Below are 20,250 nucleotides of genomic sequence, written 5' to 3' on the forward strand. Positions count from 1 at the left end.
AAACTTCCGGTTCGAAACGCCTCTGAGGATGACGTATGCGCGTGACGTAGACCGGGGAACACGGGTATGCCTTCCACATTGAAGCCAATACGAAAAAGCTCTGTTTTCATTTCATAATTCCACAGTATTCTGGACATCTGTGTTCGTGAATCTGTTGCAATCATGTTCATTGCATTATGGAGAAAGAAGCTGAGCAAGCAAAGAAGAAAGTTGTCGGTGCGAAATGGACGTATTTTTCGTACGTAGTCAGCAACAACAGTACACAGCCGGCGCTTCTTTGTTTACATTCCCGAAAGATGCAGTCAAGATGGAAGAACTCGGATAACAGAGACTCTAACCAGGAGGACTTTTGACTTCGATACACAGACGCCTGTAGAGAACTGGGACAACACAGACTCTTACCAGGATTACTTTGATTTGGATGACAAAGACGCAGACGTGCTACTGTGAGTATGCAGCTTTGGCTTCTAAACATTTGATCGCTTGACCGTATGTGCGCAACTTTTTTTTGCGTATGTACGTAACTTTTTTAAAATATATAAGCTTTATGAACCTTGGGTTAGGTGAACGGTCTTTTGGGCTGAGTGATTGTGTGTGTTGATCAGGTGTTTGAATTGTATTGGCGTGTTCTATGGAGCTAGGAGCTAGCAGAGGAGCTAGGAGCTAGCATAACAAACACGTAGGTGTTTTTATGCAGGATTAATTTGTGTCATGTTAAATATAAGCCTGGTTGTGTTGTGGCTAATAGAGTATATATATGTCTTGTGTTTATTTACTGTTGTAGTCATTCCCAGCTGAATATCAGGTCACCCCCGGCTCTCACAGCATCTTCCCTATCTGAATAGCTTCAACTCCCCACTAGTCCTTCACTTGCACTTTACTCATCCACAAATCTTTCATCCTCGCTCAAATTAATGGGGAAATTGTCGCTTTCTCGGTCCGAATCTCTCTCACTTCATGCGGCCATCATTGTAAACAATAGGGAACTTTGCGTATATGTTCAACTGACTACGTCACGCTACTTCCGGTAGGGGCAAGCCTTTTTTTTATCAGATACCAAAACTTGCAATCTTTATCGTCGTTGTTCTATACTAAATCCTTTCAGCAAAAATATGGCAATATCGCGAAATGATCAAGTATGACACATAGAATAGATCTGCTATCCCCGTTTAAATAAAAAAAATTCATTTCAGTAGGCCTTTGAAGCGTATTTTACAATTTTTTTTTCATCAATTAAGCATTTCAAGCACGTAAATAACAATACTACAGTAGTATTGTTATTTAAAAACAACACTACAGTAGTATCGTTATTTAAAAACAACACTACAGTAGTATCGTTATTTAATAACGACACTACAGTAGTATCGTTATTTAATAACGACACTACAGTAGTATCGTTATTTAATAACGACACTACAGTAGTATCGTTATTTAATAACGACACTACAGTAGTATTGTTATTTAATAACGACACTACAGTAGTATTGTTATTTAATAACAACACTACAGTAGTATTGTTATTTAATAACACTACAGTAGTATTGGCCACGAGATGAGACTGACAAATGTGTTTAGAAGGTAATAAACTGAGCAGTTCCCTCCTTACTGTTCCTTTTAGCATATTCAATAGCTCTTAATCTTCTTCCCTTTATGCAATTTTAAATGATTGAAATTATCCTCCTCCATTTTGGAAAATGATGCCTTGAAAGGTGAAGTGTCACTCGTGACGTGACATGACGAGTTTGACCCGGCGGTAAAACGAGGCATATGCTAATTATTCTGCTAAACAAGTTTGACCCGGCGGTAATTCTAAGCATGCGCTAATTATTTTGCCAAGCGAGGCATGCGTAAAACGAGGCATGCGGATAATATATACCCGGTGGCAATTCAAGGAAATACGTCTTTTTCCCCCGGAGTCCCCAGTAAGAAGGATCAGCACATTACTTCATCAGTAAGAAGGATCAGCACATTACTTCATCAGTAAGAAGGATCAGCACATTACTTCATCAATCCAGAGATTTAAAGACGTGGATGAGCTAACTGGCCAGTGGACATTTTACCTCTTTTCTTTTATGCCTCCACAAGTCGTGTGTGTGTGTGTGTGTGTGTGTGTGTCACTAGCTGCACTGTCAGGTGATATCATCACTAGCTGCACTGTCAGGTGATATCATCACTAGCTGCACTGTCAGGTGATATCATCACTAGCTGCACTGTCAGGTGATATCATCACTAGCTGCACTGTCAGGTGATATCATCACTAGCTGCACTGTCAGGTGATATCATCACTAGCTGCACTGTCAGGTGATATCATCACTAGCTGCACTGTCAGGTGATATCATCACTAGCTGCACTGTCAGGTGATATCATCACTAGCTGCACTGTCAGGTGATATCATCACTAGCTGCACTGTCAGGTGATATCATCACTAGCTGCACTGTCAGGTGATATCCTCACTAGCTGCACTGTCAGGTGATATCATCACTAGCTGCACTGTCAGGTGATATCATCACTAGCTGCACTGTCAGGTGATATCCTCACTAGCTGCACTGTCAGGTGATATCATCACTAGCTGCACTGTCAGGTGATATCATCACTAGCTGCACTGTCAGGTGATATCCTCACTAGCTGCACTGTCAGGTGATATCCTCACTAGCTGCACTGTCAGGTGATATCATCACTAGCTGCACTGTCAGGTGATATCATCACTAGCTGCACTGTCAGGTGATATCATCACTAAGCTGCACTGTCAGGTGATATCATCACTAGCTGCACTGTCAGGTGATATCATCACTAGCTGCACACGCCTAGAAAGTGCGCTGTCAGCTCCCCCTGCTGGTGAAAGAAAATACACACAGTCGAGTGTGAAAATGATTTTTTTTAGGGCTTCTATTTTTTTAAATGTATGTGAAATGAACTCGCAACTTAACACGTAAAAATGGCATAATATAATGATATGTATTTATGTATGTATACACAAATATATATATATATATATATATATATAAATGTATATACACATTTATATACACAAATATACACTAGGGCTGCAACAACTAATCGATTAAAATCGATTATAAAAATAGTTGGCGATTAATTTAGTCATCAATTCGTTGGATCTATGCTATGCGCAGAGGCTTTTTTTTTTTTTTTTTAATATATATATATTTTTTAATAAACCTTTATTTATAAGTACAAACAGCTGAGAAACAATAATCAAAATAAGTATGGTGCCATTATGCTGTTTTTTTCCCAATAAAATACTGGAAAGGATAGAAATGTTGTTTGTCTCTTTTATCCGATTATTAATCGATTAATCGAAGTAATAATCGACAGATTAATCGATTATCAAATGAATCGTTAGTTGCAGCCCTAACACATATACATACATACATGTACACATTTATATATATACACACACATAAATGTACATACATACACATATTTATATACATACATATACACACACACATATATACATACAAATACACACACGCACACACAGATATATATATATACACGTATACACATACATATATACACATATAAATACATATATATGTATACATATACATATATAAAACATACATACACACATATACATACATACATGCAAACATACTGTACATACATAATGTACATACATACACATGTATACATACATACATATACACATACGAATATATGCATACATACATACATACATAGACACATATATATACATACACATACATACATACTGTATATACCGTATTTTCCGCACTATAAGGCGCACCGGATTATAAGGCGCACCTTCAATGAATGGCCTATTTTAAAACTTTGTTCATATATATATATATATATATATATATATATATATATATATATACACATATATATATACACATATATATATATATACACACACATTCTTATGGTATAAACGTCTGCCTTTTTTAATCCGATTATAAGGCGCACCTTCAATGAATGGCCTATTTTAAAACTTTGTTCATATATATACAGTATGTATATATATATATATATATATATATATATATATATATATATATATATATATATATATATATATATATACTGTATATATATATATATATACACACACACATTCTTATGGTATAAACATCTGCCTTTTTTAATCCGAGTGGTCTCCTGCACAAATGTGTAAATGTAGTATGAGATATTATTTAGTAATTCTAATGTGGACATGGTTTGTGTAAAAAGTCTGACTCACACTCACTTTTAACAGAGAAAAATCAATAAACAGATCAATTAGCTTGTGAGCCGACCTAAAAATAGCACTATTACTCTGCATGGTGTTTTAGGAGGCTGGGCGGCACACAATGGACATAATACACCAAATAACAGGAACTACCACCTTATATTCTCTGTAGTATAGGACGTCAACTGGGATATACTTCAGAGTAGTCAGTGTACAGTCAAATATGGTAGTGTTTGAGAAGACAAACTTGATCAATTATTCATCCCCTTCCACTGCTGATAGGCTATAATTCCATTTGGAACAAAGTGTAGTGTAACAAATGAAGGAATATACTCTCATTGGCTTTGTATCATATATAACACCAGAAATTGTGCTGTGTATCATATATAACACCAGAAATTGTGCTTTGTATCATATATAACACCAGAAATTATGCTGTGTGTCATATATAACACCAGAAATTGTGCTTTGTATCATATATAACACCAGAAATTGTGCTGTGTGTCATATATAACACCAGAAATTGTGCTTTGTATCATATATAACACCAGAAATTATGCTGTGTGTCATATATAACACCAGAAATTGTGCTTTGTATCATATATAACACCAGAAATTGTGCTGTGTGTCATACATAACACCAGAAATTGTGCTTTGTATCATATATAACACCAATAATTGTGCTGTGTATCATATATAACACCAGAAATTATGCTGCGTGTCATATATAACACCAGAAATTCTGCATTGTATCATATATAACACCAGAAATTATGCTGTGTGTCATATATAACACCAGAAATTGTGCTTTGTATCATATATAACACCAGAAATTATGCTTTGTATCATATATAACACCAGAAATTGTGCTGTGTATCATATATAACACCAGAAATTGTGCTTTGTATCATATATAACACCAGAAATTGTGCTTTGTATCATATATAACACCAGAAATTATGCTTTGTATCATATATAACACCAGAAATTGTGCTGTGTATCATATATATCACCTGGAATTGTGCTGTGTATCATATATAACACCAGAAATTGTGCTTTGTATCATATATAACACCAGAAATTGTGCTTTGTATCATATATATCACCAGAAATTATGCTGTGTATCATATATATCACCAGAAATTATACTTTGTATCATATATATCCCCAGAAATTGTGCTTTGTATCATATATAACACCAGAAATTGTGCTTTGTATCATACATAACACATAAATTATGCTTTGTATTATATATATCACCAGAAATGGTGCTTTGTATCATATATAACACCAGAAATTGTGCTTTGTATCATATATAACACCAGAAATTGTGCTTTGTATCATATATAACACCAGAAATTGTGCTTTGTATCATATATAACACAAATTATGCTTTGTATTATATATATCACCAGAAATTGTGCTTTGTATCATATATATCACCAGGAATTGTGCTTTATATCATATATAACACCAGAAATTGTGCTGTGTATCATATATAACACCAGAAATTGTGCTGTGTATCATATATATCACCAGGAATTGTGCTGTGTATCATATATAACACCAGAAATTGTGCTTTGTATCATATATAACACATAAATTGTGATTTGTATCATATATAACACCAGAAATTGTGCTTTGTATTATATACAGTATAACACATAAATTGTGCTTTGTATCATATATATCACCAGAAATTATACTTTGTATCATATATATCCCCAGAAATTGTGCTTTGTATCATATATAACACCAGAAATTGTGCTTTGTATCATACATAACACATAAATTATGCTTTGTATTATATATATCACCAGAAATTGTGCTTTGTATCATATATAACACCAGAAATGGTGCTTTGTATCATATATAACACCAGAAATTGTGCTTTGTATCATATATAACACAAATTATGCTTTGTATTATATATATCACCAGAAATGGTGCTTTGTATCATATATATCACCAGAAATTGGGTTTCGTATCATATATAACACCAGAAATTGGGTTTCGTATCATATATAACACCAAAAATTGGGTTTCGTATTATATATAACACCAAAAATTGGGTGTCGTATCATATATATCACCAGAAATTGTGCTTCGTATCATATATAACACCAAAAATGGTGCTTTGTATCATATATAACACCAGAAAGACAGATATTAAGAAGACGTCAATAAACTACAAAAATAAACACAAGTGATTCTGTTATGAAATTCAGGATGGGTACCGAATGATTCGCCCATTTGCAGAGGCTCCACTTTTCCAAAAAAAAGCACTAGCTTGATGCTAACATACATTGTCTTTGCTATTGACATGCTATTGATTAGCATTAGCGAATATCCATGGCGATTTCAACAAACTTGTCAATGAAAACTACAACTAAGATGCACGTTACAATCAAACAGCTGGTGCGTAATAAGTACAAAACTTACAGTATTTACACTTTTTAGGGCGCATCAACAACCAAAAAAACACAGAAAATTACCGTAGATTTCAGACGATAAGCCGCTACTTTTTTTTCCAATGCTTTGAATGCTTCAGCTTATAAAACACTTTTTTGACACTGACGCTCATGATGCAAATACTTTAAAAAAAATACAAAACAAGTAGACACTGAAAAGGTGTGTTAATTTTAGTGCTACGGTGCCAACTTTTGGACAAAAGCGCTCACTACAGGTGCTGTTTAGAGCTTTCAACTGGAAGTACAAGGGCCGTTCAGTCTTCTAGCTATCCATAGCGTTTCTACTCGTATGGACTCTTAATTCCTCACTCCGAGCAACATTTGTAAGTTTTACAATATAACTAAAAAGATTCTTACTTACTAAAGCGTCCCATGTGTGACGTCTGTAGGAGTGTTTTCATGCATAGCATTAGCTAATATGCTAACATGTATACAAGTGTCTGTGTTAGTATTATTAACTCAGAATGGCATTCTTTTTGTATTGTTTCAGATTTGTAACTTCACCAAAAACGTCACCGTGAAGTAATTGACTGTAATTGGATGACTTCTGTTTTGTTTGGTCAGCCGTTTTACTGCCGTGTTACAGACAACACCCTCAGTAACAAACATTTACAAAACATTTCTGAGTAAATAACTCATTTCACGACGTATATATATCTGCGGCTTATAGTCCAATGCGGCTAATATATGGAAAATGTTTTTTTTCTTCCAAAATTTAGTGGGTGTGGCTTAGAGTCTGAAAAATACGGTATACATTACTGCCATTTAACTTGCAACTGTAATTGCAACTTAATGTCAGACTATCATTACACATGATGATGAAAGATATAACAACAAGTCATCTTAATCAGCTCATTTTTTGAAAATTGCAATAAACAATGAGATTTTATTACCCCCAAAAATATTAATATTTATTAGCTACCCAAAAGTGCTGAAAATTGATACCGTTGAGTACTGGTGTCGATTCCCAGGTACCGGGAATTGTTACCGTATCGGTTCAAATATGAGAGAGGGTTATTTTTGTCTGCTTTCTATTAGATGAAAGAACTCCATGACGTCAGCCAAATATGAGGCTCGCAGAAATATCAAGTACGAAGGTCAGACTGCGTGCTTATCATCCATGAAAAGAAAGAAAGATGTGAAAATATCTTGCATATCATGAACGCTGTGGCTCGACGAAGCAAGCAGCACTCCCACATTTCAAAGACAACACTCCAACTTCTACTGCCTTTATTTTTACATCATTTGGACAAGAACTAGAACAAACAAGCAGCAGAAAGCAGCTTTAGAATAGTCACAAGAAAAGAAGAACCTTGCAACATTCCCAGTGCCTATTCCTGATCTGTGATCAGTTGTGCAGCTGGTGAAGGTCTGACAGGAACATGATGCATCCATCACTTCCTGTCCGGAGACCACATTTTGTATGATGGTGCTAACATGACCTTCACCTGCTCTTGAAGAGGACTTCTTGTCTGGGTCAATAGTTGATGGTAGGAAGACCACGCCAAGGTGCCCAAACAGCTTTTATCCAAAGTGCAAGCAAATATACGCCCTCATTACCACTGATGAAACATTGTTAACGTAAGTATGAGCCTCTCATCGGACAACAGAATACAATTCACTGCCTGGACCGGATTTTGTAGTTTTCTATCAACGCCCCGTTTACGCCAATAATCTAAAAAATACTCCAATGATGAGTCATAATTATGAGGTAAAAAGTCAAAATTCTGAGATAAAAAGTTGAAATCGTGAGTTAAAAAGTCAAAATAATGAGGTAAAAAGTTGAAATCGTGAGATAAAAAGTCAAAATAATGAGATAAAAAGTTGAAATCGTGAGATAAAAAGTCAAAATAATGAGATAAAAAGTCGAAATTTTGAGATAAAAAGTTGAAATCGTGAGATAAAAAGTCAAAATGATGAGATAAAAAGTCGAAATTTTGAGATAAAAAGTTGAAATCATGAGATAAAATGTCGAAATTATGAGATAAAGTCAAAATTACGAGATAAAAAGTTGAAATCATGAGATAAAATGTCGAAATTATGAGATACAAAGTCAAAATTATAAGCTAAAAAAAGTCAAAATTAAAAGAAAAAAATTAATGAGATAATAATTCGAAGTTCTGAGATAAAAAGTTAAAATTATAAGATAAAAAAGTTGAAATTAAAAGAAAAAAATTAATAATTATGAGATAAAAAGTCCAAATAATCAGATAAAAAGTCAAAATAATGAGATCAAATATGCAAAATATGAGATAAAAAAGTCAAAATGATAAGATAAAAAAGTCGAAATTAAAAGAAAAAAAATCAGAATTCTGAGATAAAAAGTTGAAATTCTGAGATAAAAAGTTGAAATCGTGAGATAAAAAGTCAAAATAATGAGATAAAAAGTCTAAATTTTGAGATAAAAAGTTGAAATCATGAGATGAAAAGTCGAAATTTTGAGATAAAGTCAAAATTATGACATAAAAAGTTGAAATCATGAGATAAAGTGTCAAAATTATGAGATACAAAGTCAAAATTATAAGCTAAAAAAAGTCAAAATTAAAAGAAAAAAATTAATAATGAGATAATAATTCGAAGTTCTGAGATAAAAAGTCAAAATTATAAGATAAAAAAGTTGAAATTAAAAGAAAAAAATTAATAATTATGAGATAAAAAGTCAAAATTCTGAGATAAAAAGTTGAAATCATGAATTAAAAAGTCAAAATTTTAAGATAAAACAAGTCGAAATTAAAAGAAAAAAATTCATAAGTATGAGATAAAAAGTCCAAATAATCAGATAAAAAGTCCAAATAATGAGATAAAATATGCAAAATATGAGATAAAAAAGTCAAAATGATAAGATAAAAAAGTCGAAATTAAAAGGAAAAAAATCAGAATTCTGAGATAAAAAGTTGAAATTCTGAGATAAAAAGTCAAAATTATAAGATAAAAAAAGTCAAAATTAAAATAAGAAATTAATAATTATGAGACAAAAAGTCTAAATTCTGAGATAAAAAGTTGAAATTCTGAGATAAAAAGTCAAAGTTAAAACTAAAAAAAATATTTATAAGATAAAAAGTCAAAATCATGGGACAAAAAGTTGAAATTATGAGATAAAAAGTCATAATTATAAAATTTTAAAAAGTCAAAATTAAAAAGAAAAAAAAATCATAGTAATGAGATAAAACAAATAAAAAACTTTAGATTATAAAGTTGTAACTATGAAATAACACTTCATAATTATAAGAAAAAAGTGATTATTATGAGATTAAATGTCGAAATTATGAGATAACATGTCATAATTGGGAGATAATAAATTTAAATTATGAGATAAAAAAATCCTAATTATGAGACAAAAAGTCAAAATTATGAAATAAGAAAAATCATAATTATGAGTAAAAAGTCAAAATTGTGTAATAAAAAGTCATAATTATAAGAAAAAAGTTATTGAGAGATGAAAGGTCGAAATGATGAGATAAAATGTCATAAGTGTGAGATAAAACGTTTAAATTATGATATTAAAATATTTATGAGATAAAAATTCATAGTTATGAGACAAAAAATCGAAATTATGAGATAAAAAATCCTAATTAGGAGTAAAACGTCGAAATGTGATAAAAAGTCACAATTACCAGAAAAAAGTAATAATTATGAGATCAGAGGTTGAAATAATTAGATAAAATGTTTTGGATTTATCTCAAAATTATGAGGAAGAAAGTTGAAAGTATGAGGTAAGTTGAAATATGAGATAAACAGTCAAAATAAAATGTCATAATTATGGGGTAAAAAGTCGAAATTATGAGGAAAAAAAAGTCAAACCTAAGAGCTAAAAACTCAAAATTATGAGACAAAAAAATTAAAATTATGAAATAAGTCAAATAAGAGATTAAAAAAAAGTACAAATTATGACATAAGAAAATCTAAATTATGAGAAAAAGGCCTAATTATGAGAACTATGACAATTACGACACTTTCTTATCTCACAATTATGACTTTAAATCTCATTATTTTGACTTGTTATCTCACAATGATGACTTACAACACACACACACACAGAGCACTTACAAGCAGAAACAGAAGACGCATAAAGGACGTATTTTGGCTACAAAACGACAAGGGTGCATCTATAAATACTAAAGCAAGACACATGTTTCTTGCATTTTCTGTTCAAATAAAGCCAACAATGCCATTATTACATGCACTATCACTAACACAAAGTGTGTTGGAGACATTGAAATGATACACACTCTCTCTCCCCCTTAGGATATTGATTGTGAGCTGCAGCTGAGTCACATGACCCACGCCTGATTGGCTGAGAAGATATGACCATGCACTCGGGACCACAAGGAGATGGATGGATGGGTCCACTGGGTGCGGTCGGGTGGGCTTTAGTCACGATGACGTCACACTTGAATATGAAAACAGGTGCATAAATGATAACACCACAAAGGTTGCAGACAGTATTGCGTTCACAGATATGATCTAGACCTCAGCCCCCGTGGGACAACACCCGAGTAACAAGGTGGAGACGAGGCTGGGGGAGGTGTCCTTGAGGTCCTGATGGAGTCTCATGAGACGGATGGGTGGGGGAGCAGGAGGAAAAGAAGGACCCCGCCTTGTAGCAGCCATGTTAGTGTGTAACAAGACGTCCTTCAGGGCTGTAAACAAGGCTGTCTTCTCTCGCTGCCTTCCTGGCACAGCAACGCATTAACTGATTGCTTTTGCTACATCATCGCCCTCTTCTTTTTTATTTTAACACCTGAGTAGTCTCCAGTACACCAAATATGCAAGTTCTATGAGTACATCCCTTCACTTCCTACAGACCACACCAGGGTTGGCTACTAAATTTGGTACTTTTATGGGCACTGACTGACTACCGTATTTTTAGGACTATAGAGTGCACACCTAGTATATAAGCCACACCCACTAAATTTTAGAAGAAAAACATATTTCCTATAGCCGCAGATATTTACGTTGTGAAATGAGTTATTTACACAGGAATATTTTGTAAATGTTTATTTGAAATGAAGTAATGACATACAATGTCATAATTGTTTGAATTATAGCACGTTATAATACGTTCCAATTATGAGATAAAAATATCTAAGAGATAAAAATGTGTAATAATGAGACAAAAAGTCAAAATTCTGAGAGAAAAAGTTGAAATTATGAGATAAAAAGTCAAAATTATGAGATAAAAAAGTCACAATTAAAAGAAAAATGTGTAATTATGAGACAGAGTCAAAATTCTGAGATAAAAAGTCGAAATCATGAGATAAAAACTCATAATAATGACATAAAAAAAATCGAAAATGTGATATTAAAATGTGGTAACTATAGAATCAAAATTCATAATTACGAGTAAAAAGTCAAAATTGTGTGATAAAGAATCATCATTATGAGAAAAAAGTAATTATGAGATGAAAGATCGAAATGATGACAAAAAATGTCATAATTGTGAGATAAGTTTAAATTATGAGATAGAAAGTTGAACTATGAGATAAAAAGTCAACAAGATAAAAATTCGTAATTGTGAGACAAAAAGTCTAAATGATTAGATAAAAATATAATTATGAGTGAAAAATGTCGAAATGATGTGATAAAGAAAAGAGAAAAGTAATTATTAGGAGATGAAAGGTTGAAATAATGAGATAAAATGTCATAATTGTGAGATAAGCCGAAATTATGAGATAAAAAGTTGAAATTATAAGATAAAAATAAGTCTAAATTAAAAGAGAAAAAATTCATAATCATGAGATAAAAAGTCAAAATAATGAGATAAAAAGTCATAAGATTTTTTTTAAAAGTCGAAATTAAAAGAAAAAATGTCATAATTATGAAATAAAAATAATTGAAAATTTGAGATCAAAAAGTAACTATGAGATAAAACTTCATAATTTTGAGTAAAAAGTCTAAATTGTGTGATTAAAAAAAATCACACACACACATACGGGATGGCTACCGAATTTGGTACTTTTACCGTATTTTAAGACTTTAAGACTACTAAATTTGAGAATTTTCAAAGGAAAAAAATATTTTCCATATATTAGTCGCACCGGACTATAAGCCGCAGATATTTACGTTGTGAAATGAGTTATTCACACAGGAATATTTTCTAAATGTTTATTTGAAAAGAAATAATGTCATAATTGTTTAAATTATAGCACGTTATAATACGTTTAAATTATGAGATAAAAATATGCATGAGATAAAAATGTGTAATTTTGAGACAAAAAGTCAAAATTCTGAGATAAAAAGTTGAAATCATGAGATACAAAATTGAAATTATGAGATTAAAAAAAGTCGAAATTATGAGATAAAAAGTCATAATGACATAAAAATCGAAAATGTGAGATTAAAAAGTTGTAACTATGGAATAAAAAAGTAAAAAGTCGAAATTGTGTGATAAAGAATCATAATTATGAGAAAAAAGTTATTATGAGATGAAAGGTCGAAATGATGAGATAAAATGTCATAATTGTGAGATAAATTTAAATTTTGAGATAGAAAGTTGAAAGTATGAGATAAGTTGAAATATGAGATAAAAGTCAAGATAAAAAGCCAAAAGTATGAGATAAAAATTCGTAATTGTGAGACAGAAAGTCAAAATGATTAGATAAAAAATTCATAATTATGAGTGAAAAAAGTTGAAATGATGTGATAAAAAGTCACCATTATAAGAAAAGTAATTATTATGAGATGAAAGGTTGAAATAATGAGATAAAATGTCATAATTGTGAGATAAACCGAAATTATGAGATAAAATATTGAAATTATAAGATTAAAAAAAAGTTGAAATTAAAAGAAAAAAATTCATAATTATGAGATAAAAAGTAAAAATTCTGAGATAGAAAGTCAAAATAATGAGATAAAAAGTCAAAATCATGAGATAAAAAGTCAAAATTATGAGATAAAAAGTCCTAAGATTTTTAAAAAGTCGAAATTAAAAGAAAAAATGTCATAATTATGAAATTTAAAAAATCGAAAATTTCAGATTAAAAACTAACTATGAGATAAAACTTCATAATTATGAGTAAAAAGTCTAAATTGTGTGATTAAAAAAATCACACACACGGGATGGCTCCCGAATTTGGTACTTTTACCGTATTTTTAAGACTATAGAGCGTACGGGTATATAAGCCACACCCTTTCCATTACATTTATAACATTTGTTATATTCTTACTAAATATATTTATTTCCCTTTTTGACATTAAAAATCACGTACTGCATGCAATTGCATATTTTTTCAAATGTAATATTATCAAAATCCAAATATTACATTATCATGTTCTCCAAACATATTGTTTGTTAAAATAAAGATAAATACTGTACTTAAATATCTGCTTGACTTATGATTTCAAAACAAATTATCAATCAAATTGTAAAATTGACAATAGATTTTACGGTTAAATTCCGCCGACTGAGTTTTTTTTTACCGTAAAATCAACTTTGGTACTGGTTTTTTTCCATATACAATAAGACACTAAAACATTAAAAAAAACTAACAAACAAAACATTGTAACAACAAGATTTTACGGTAAAATAAAAAACTGGCAGCTCTGTTGCATGAATTTTACTGCTAAAAACAGTGGTATTGTTTCTCCATTCCAATCCATTTATTCCATTTGCTGTAAAATAAACACTCTTTTTAAAGTAAAATGTAAAGATATTTCTTGCAGCTTATGTAAAAAATATATTGTTAATATATATACATGTATACTCATGTATTACTCATTGTTAAACGCGGCCCTCTGAGGGCAACCAGAACTGACACCCCTTGACATAATCAGTTCATTGTAAATGTTACCTTAAATTTAATTAGTGTTTATCAACACGCACAAACGTAACAAAAATTGTTACCATTGAGTACAAATATAGATTCCCAGGAAGCGGGAATAGGTACCGTATCAGTTCATATGTGAACGCTACCCGTCCCTAGACGTTGCAAAATCCTTAACTGCGGTATGATCCTCATAACTCAAAGGGTGAACCATTAATTGCTGCAATTAAAAAGATCTATGAGCAACATGCAATCAGTGCAAAGCAAAAGCGTACGAGCGAAACCAATACTCACATTTATTATCTTAATATATGGCTGCGGTCTTTTAAAGTCGTGCCTGCTCTCGCCTCCCGGGTAACATGATGTTCGTCTGCCACGCTCGTTAATAGGAGGAGAGGCGGTGAGCCCGGGAGGAAATCACCGATCATACAGTATTCAGCATAATGGTCAATATTCCTGTCATGAGTGTCGGGACTGAGGGGAAAAAAGGCAAAGCAAGTAAGATTTTAAAGTACCAGGAGAGTGGAATATTGACGCGATAGCTCACTGCTATTAACGCGCCACTAAAATAGTCAGTCTGCGTCAGCACTTATAATAACAATATCACTTATATTGGGTTAATTTTCAGGTTACCGTATTTCCTTGAATAGCCGCAGGGGCGCTAATTAATTTAAAACCTCCTGTCACACCTGCGTTTACCGGAAACCGGCGGGATGGCCGTGCATGCGCTAATTATTTTAAAACCTCTTCTCACTCCGGCGTTTACCAAAAGGAATCCATAAAATTTAGGCGTGCGCTTTGAGTGTGATGTAAGCATACCATCATGAAAAGCACATTTAATAAAAAAAAACGTTATTATGGTCTTACCTGTACTTATAAATGGAGTCCATTTGCAGCTCCTTCTGACCAAAAGCATCGATAACTTGTTTATAGAAGTCTTCCTTATTTTCTTTCTTCAGTTTTAAAAGTCTCTGTTTCGATGGAGATATTCCTTTAATTATTACCTCCTGCTTCCATTGAAAGTCCAGTTTAGAAAACTGTTTTATTTTAGATACCGGTATGTAATCCTCCATGTTAAAAGTTCAGGCAGAGGAAAAAAAAAAAATCTCTTGCTGCGTGTGTTCACTTCTTCTGCAGTACCGGAAGTCGCAAGAAGGATCACTAGCGCGGCAGCGCCCTCTACCACCAGGAGGCGGGAGTCATTTAATGACTTATACAGTATTTGACACACGCAGCTACAGTATATTAATAAAACATAGCTGCTTACTGTTCTCTTTAGCATACTGTACCGGTATTCAATAGCTTGGACCTTAAATCCTACTGAAAAGCTCTTTATCTTTTTTCCTTTGTGTGATTGTAAACTACTGAAAGCAGCTCCCTCCATTTTGAAAATGAGGACAGGTAAAGCGTCACTCGTGACGTAACGAATTTGACCCGGTGGAAGTTCTAGCCATATGCTAAATATTTTGCGAAACGAGTTTGACCCGGTGAAAATTATAGACATGCGATAATAAAATTAATATTTTGCGAAACGAATTTGATCCAGCTTCAATAATAAACCGGCGATAAGGCCAAGCATGCGTTAATTATTTTGAGAAACGAGTTTGACCCGGCAGTAATTCTAGACGTGCGAATACTATATTCCCTGCGCCAATTCAAGGAAATACGGTATATATCTGATTCATGACACCAAAAGACCTTTCGTTTGAAGTCTGCGAATATATAGATATGATCAAAATTAGGGATATCCAATAATATCGGCCTGCCGATATTATCGGCCGATAAATGCGTTAAAATGTAATATCGGAAATTATCGGTATCGTTTTTTTTATTATCGGTATCGTTTTTTTTGTTTTGTTTGTTTTTTTGTTTTTAATTAAATCAACATAAAAAACACAAGATACACTTACAATTAATGCACCAACCCAAAAAACCTCCCTCCTCATTCACACATAAGGGTTGTTTCTTTCTGTTATTAATATTCTGCTTCCTACATGATATATCAATATATATCAATACAGTCTGCAAGGGATACAGTCCGTAAGCACACATGGTTGTGCGTGCTGCTGCTCCACTAATAGTACTAACCTTTAACAGTTAATGTTTCTCATTTTCATTCATTACTAGTTTCTATGTAACTGTTTTTGTATTGCTTTACTTTCTTTTTTTATTCAAGAAAATGTTTTTAATTTATTTATCTTATTTTATTTTATAATTTTTTTTTTAAAAGTACCTTATCTTCACCATACCTGGTTGTCCAAATTAGACATAATAATGTGTTAATTCCACGACTGTATATATCGGTTGATATCGGTATCGGTTGATATCGGTACCGGTAATTAAAGAGTTGGACAATATCGGAATATCGGATATCGGCAAAAAGCCATTATCGGACATCCCGAATCAAAATAGTATCAATCTGTGAGCAAGTTTTAATGTTGTAAATTTGATGTTTTATGTGCCAACCTTGAGACCTCTGAATTCAGGAGATGGGGTGGGGGGGTGGGGGGGTAATCTCGTCCATCAGACGTGCTCAGATGGATCAATTCCACATATTTTACTTATCTTTGCCCAGGTAGCGAGCTTTAAGATAGCGTACAGCTCGTCTCGGTACCGTCCCTGGGTTTATTTATTTTGTACGATCCTTTTTAACCCAGGTTGTTTCTCATTCTCCACATTACCGCCGGTATGGTGTCCTAGTCACTTGGCCCGGCCACAGGTGTATAAAATCAAGCACTTAGGCATGGAGACTGTTTCTACAAACATTTGCGAAAGAATGGGCCGCTTTCAGTGATTTCCAGCGTGGAATTGTCATAGGATGCCTCCTGTGCAACCGTGAAGTTTCCTCGCTCCTAAATATTCCAAAGTCAACTGTCGGCTTTGTTATAAGAAAATGGAAGAGTTTGGGAACAACAGCAACTCAGCCACCAAGTGGTAGACCACGTAAACTGACAGAGAGGTCAGCATAGTGCAAAGACGTTCTGCACAGTCAGTTGCTACAGAGCTCCAAACTTCATGTGACCTTCCAATTAGCCCACGTACAGTACGCAGAGAGCTTCATGGAATGGGTTTCCATGGCCGAGCAACCGCATCTAAGCCATACATCACCAAGTCCAATGCGACGCGTGGGATGCAGTGGTGTAAAGGACATCACCACTGGACTATGGACTGATGAATCACACTTTTCCATCTGGCAATCTGATGGACCAGTCTGGGTTTGGAGGTTGCCCGGAGAACGCTACATTTCGGACTGCATTGTGCTGAGTGGGAAATTTGGTGGAGGAGGAATTATGGTGTGGGGTTGTTTTTCCAGGAGTTGTTAGTTCCAGTGAAAGGAACTTTGAATGCTCCAGGATACCAAAACATTTTGGACAATTCCACGCTCCCAACCTTGTGGGAACAGTTTGGAGCGGGTTCCCTTCCTCTTCCAACATGACCAAGGTCCATAAAGACATGGATGACAGAGTCTGGTGTGGATGAACTTGACTGGCCTGCACAGAGTCCTGACCTGAACCCGACAGAACACCTTTGGGATGAATTAGAACGGAGACTGAGAGCCAGGCCTTCTCCACCAACACCAATGCGCTTATGGAAGAATGGTGGAAAATTCCTATAAACACACCTTGTGGACAGCCTTCCCAGAAGAGTTGAAGCTGTAATAGCTGCAAAAGGTGGACCCACATCATATTGAACCTATTGGTTAGGAATGGGATGGCACTTCAAGTTCATATGTGAGTCAAGGCAGGAGGCCAAATACTTTTGGCAATATAGTGTATTTTTCTCTTGGAAGAGAAGGATCTTGTTGTATTGGGAAATAACCGGTCTAAATCTGCGTAAGTCCCATCTGAATGCTGACCTCATCTGGCGTCACCTTGCCAAGTGTACTGAGGCAGAACCTGATTCCAGCTCATGGTCGGATGCATCCGGAAGAGTGCAGCATGTGACCCAACAACAGTCATGATGCCCTCGCACTCACTTAGCGGGATAAACAGACACTAAAACACCTAATGAGGATTCATCCGCTTTGAGCTGGTCACGTGAGGAGCCGAGCCGGGGAGCTTCTGAGAAGTCCATTGATCACCTCTGCGTCTTTCTGCTCGCGTCCACAAGGAAACACGGCGAGAAAGCCGTGATGAATAATTGACGTCTAAATGCGAAAACAAGTGGAAAATGACTCTCTGTTGTTTCCTACTGTCACCAGGTTTTACTTGGTCTGGAGCTGAAAACACAACATAACGCAAAAGAAATATCAATCCTGACGACGATTTATGACTGCCATCTTTGCAAATATTCATGAAAGGAGGATGACACGGGATAGAACTAGGCCACCGCAGTTCCGGTAGTCATCAAGGACCACAGCAGCCAAGTAGACCAGAGTGGTCCAGAGTGACATGAGGACATTCGGACCGAGATATAGACCGAGGGGCAGATGCATCGTATGGATTCTGGACTCCAAAAAGGAATAGTATCCCTTTTCTCATATTGCACTCCAATGAGCAAATAATATCTTATTTATATTGTTCTTCTTTTAGAAGACCGATTAACAATAACTCATTCGGTCTGCCCACAAATTAACTCTTAAAACTTTACTTTTAGTATATCAATAAACTGCAATTTTTTTCCAAAGGAATGAAATATTGTATAGTCCAGTGTTTTTCAACCACTGTGCCGCGGCCGTGAGATACAGTCTGGTGTGCCGTGGGAGATGATGTCATTTCACCTATTTGGGTTAAAAATATTTTTTTGCAAAGCACTAATTATAGTCTGCAAATGATGTGTTGTTGTTGAGTGTCGGTGTAATTGTAGTTGAAAAACTTATTGGGGTGTTACTATTTAGTGGTCAATTGTACGGAATATGTACTGTACTGTGCAATCTACTAATACAAGTTTCAATCAATCAATCAATCAATCAAAAACTCTTCCATATCAGTAGGTGGCAGCCGGTAGCTAATTGCTTTGTAGATAGGGATGATGTTTGATAAGAAATTATCGAGTTCGAGCCTATTATCAAATCCTCTTATCGAGTCCAGATAGGTTGTTGTATATGGAAAAAAACACACAATATTTGGTTTAACAAAAGCTCACTTTTATTATATAAGAAAAAAATTAAATCTAATAAATACATAAATATTGACTGTTGCCCCCCTAAAAAAAATTAAAAAAATAAATAAATATTGACTGTTGTTACCCAAAGTATATTAAGTGGGATTTTTCATCAAAACAAATATATACAGTAACACAAAAACAAGCTGTCTCTGTGATCACTATAGGTGTATAAATAATAATATAGTGTTAAATAAAATCAGTCCCTTGGGCACAAAACTGGAAATAATACAGCTCTCCAAAAAGTGCACTTCTGCTGCTATTTGACATAACTGTTTATGATGCTCTGACATTTTTGCACTTTATTTCTTTATTGAAAGAAAATTCTATGAAGAGAAAAGTTGTTTGCAAATGTGGTTACAATGCTAAAAAATGAAAAGTTAAAGCTGAAAAAAGAAATACACTTTATTGAGTTAACATTATTTCTTTATAGGGGGAAAGATGTGATGTAGGGAATATAACAACTACACTACCCAGCATGCAACGGGAGTGACGAGTATGTGCGGTAGCCCCGAAAAGTGTTGTTGCATGTCGTCACCCGGCAGCTAAGAATGAGGTTATGAGCACGCTGTGAAAGTAAACGTCAAGAACTCAGCCAACACGCCTCGTCTGCATTATTTATAATTAGACAGACAACACATATACAGTGTGATTTTGTTTTGTTTACAAGGAAAGAAAAACAAAAGTTAAAAAAGGG

The 20,250-nt window shown here is 33.9% G+C and overlaps 1 protein-coding gene and 1 long non-coding RNA gene across 9 annotated transcripts in view; one reads left to right on the plus strand and one right to left on the minus strand.

Annotated features, from left to right (window-relative positions):
* Positions 1 to 12,371, plus strand: part of LOC133634192 (uncharacterized) — a 120,779-nt gene extending 108,408 nt beyond the window's left edge. For both annotated transcript variants that reach the window (XR_009821892.1, XR_009821893.1), the window contains exon 11: positions 10,933 to 12,371. This is a non-coding gene — a long non-coding RNA (uncharacterized LOC133634192). The remainder of the gene's footprint in view (positions 1 to 10,932) is intronic.
* LOC133634191 (ankyrin-2-like) overlaps positions 1 to 20,250 on the minus strand; it is a 195,092-nt gene that overhangs the window by 154,128 nt on the left and 20,714 nt on the right. The window lies entirely within an intron of this gene.

This window comes from Entelurus aequoreus, linkage group LG18 (genome assembly GCF_033978785.1).
Source record: "Entelurus aequoreus isolate RoL-2023_Sb linkage group LG18, RoL_Eaeq_v1.1, whole genome shotgun sequence".
Lineage (NCBI taxonomy): Eukaryota > Metazoa > Chordata > Actinopteri > Syngnathiformes > Syngnathidae > Entelurus > Entelurus aequoreus.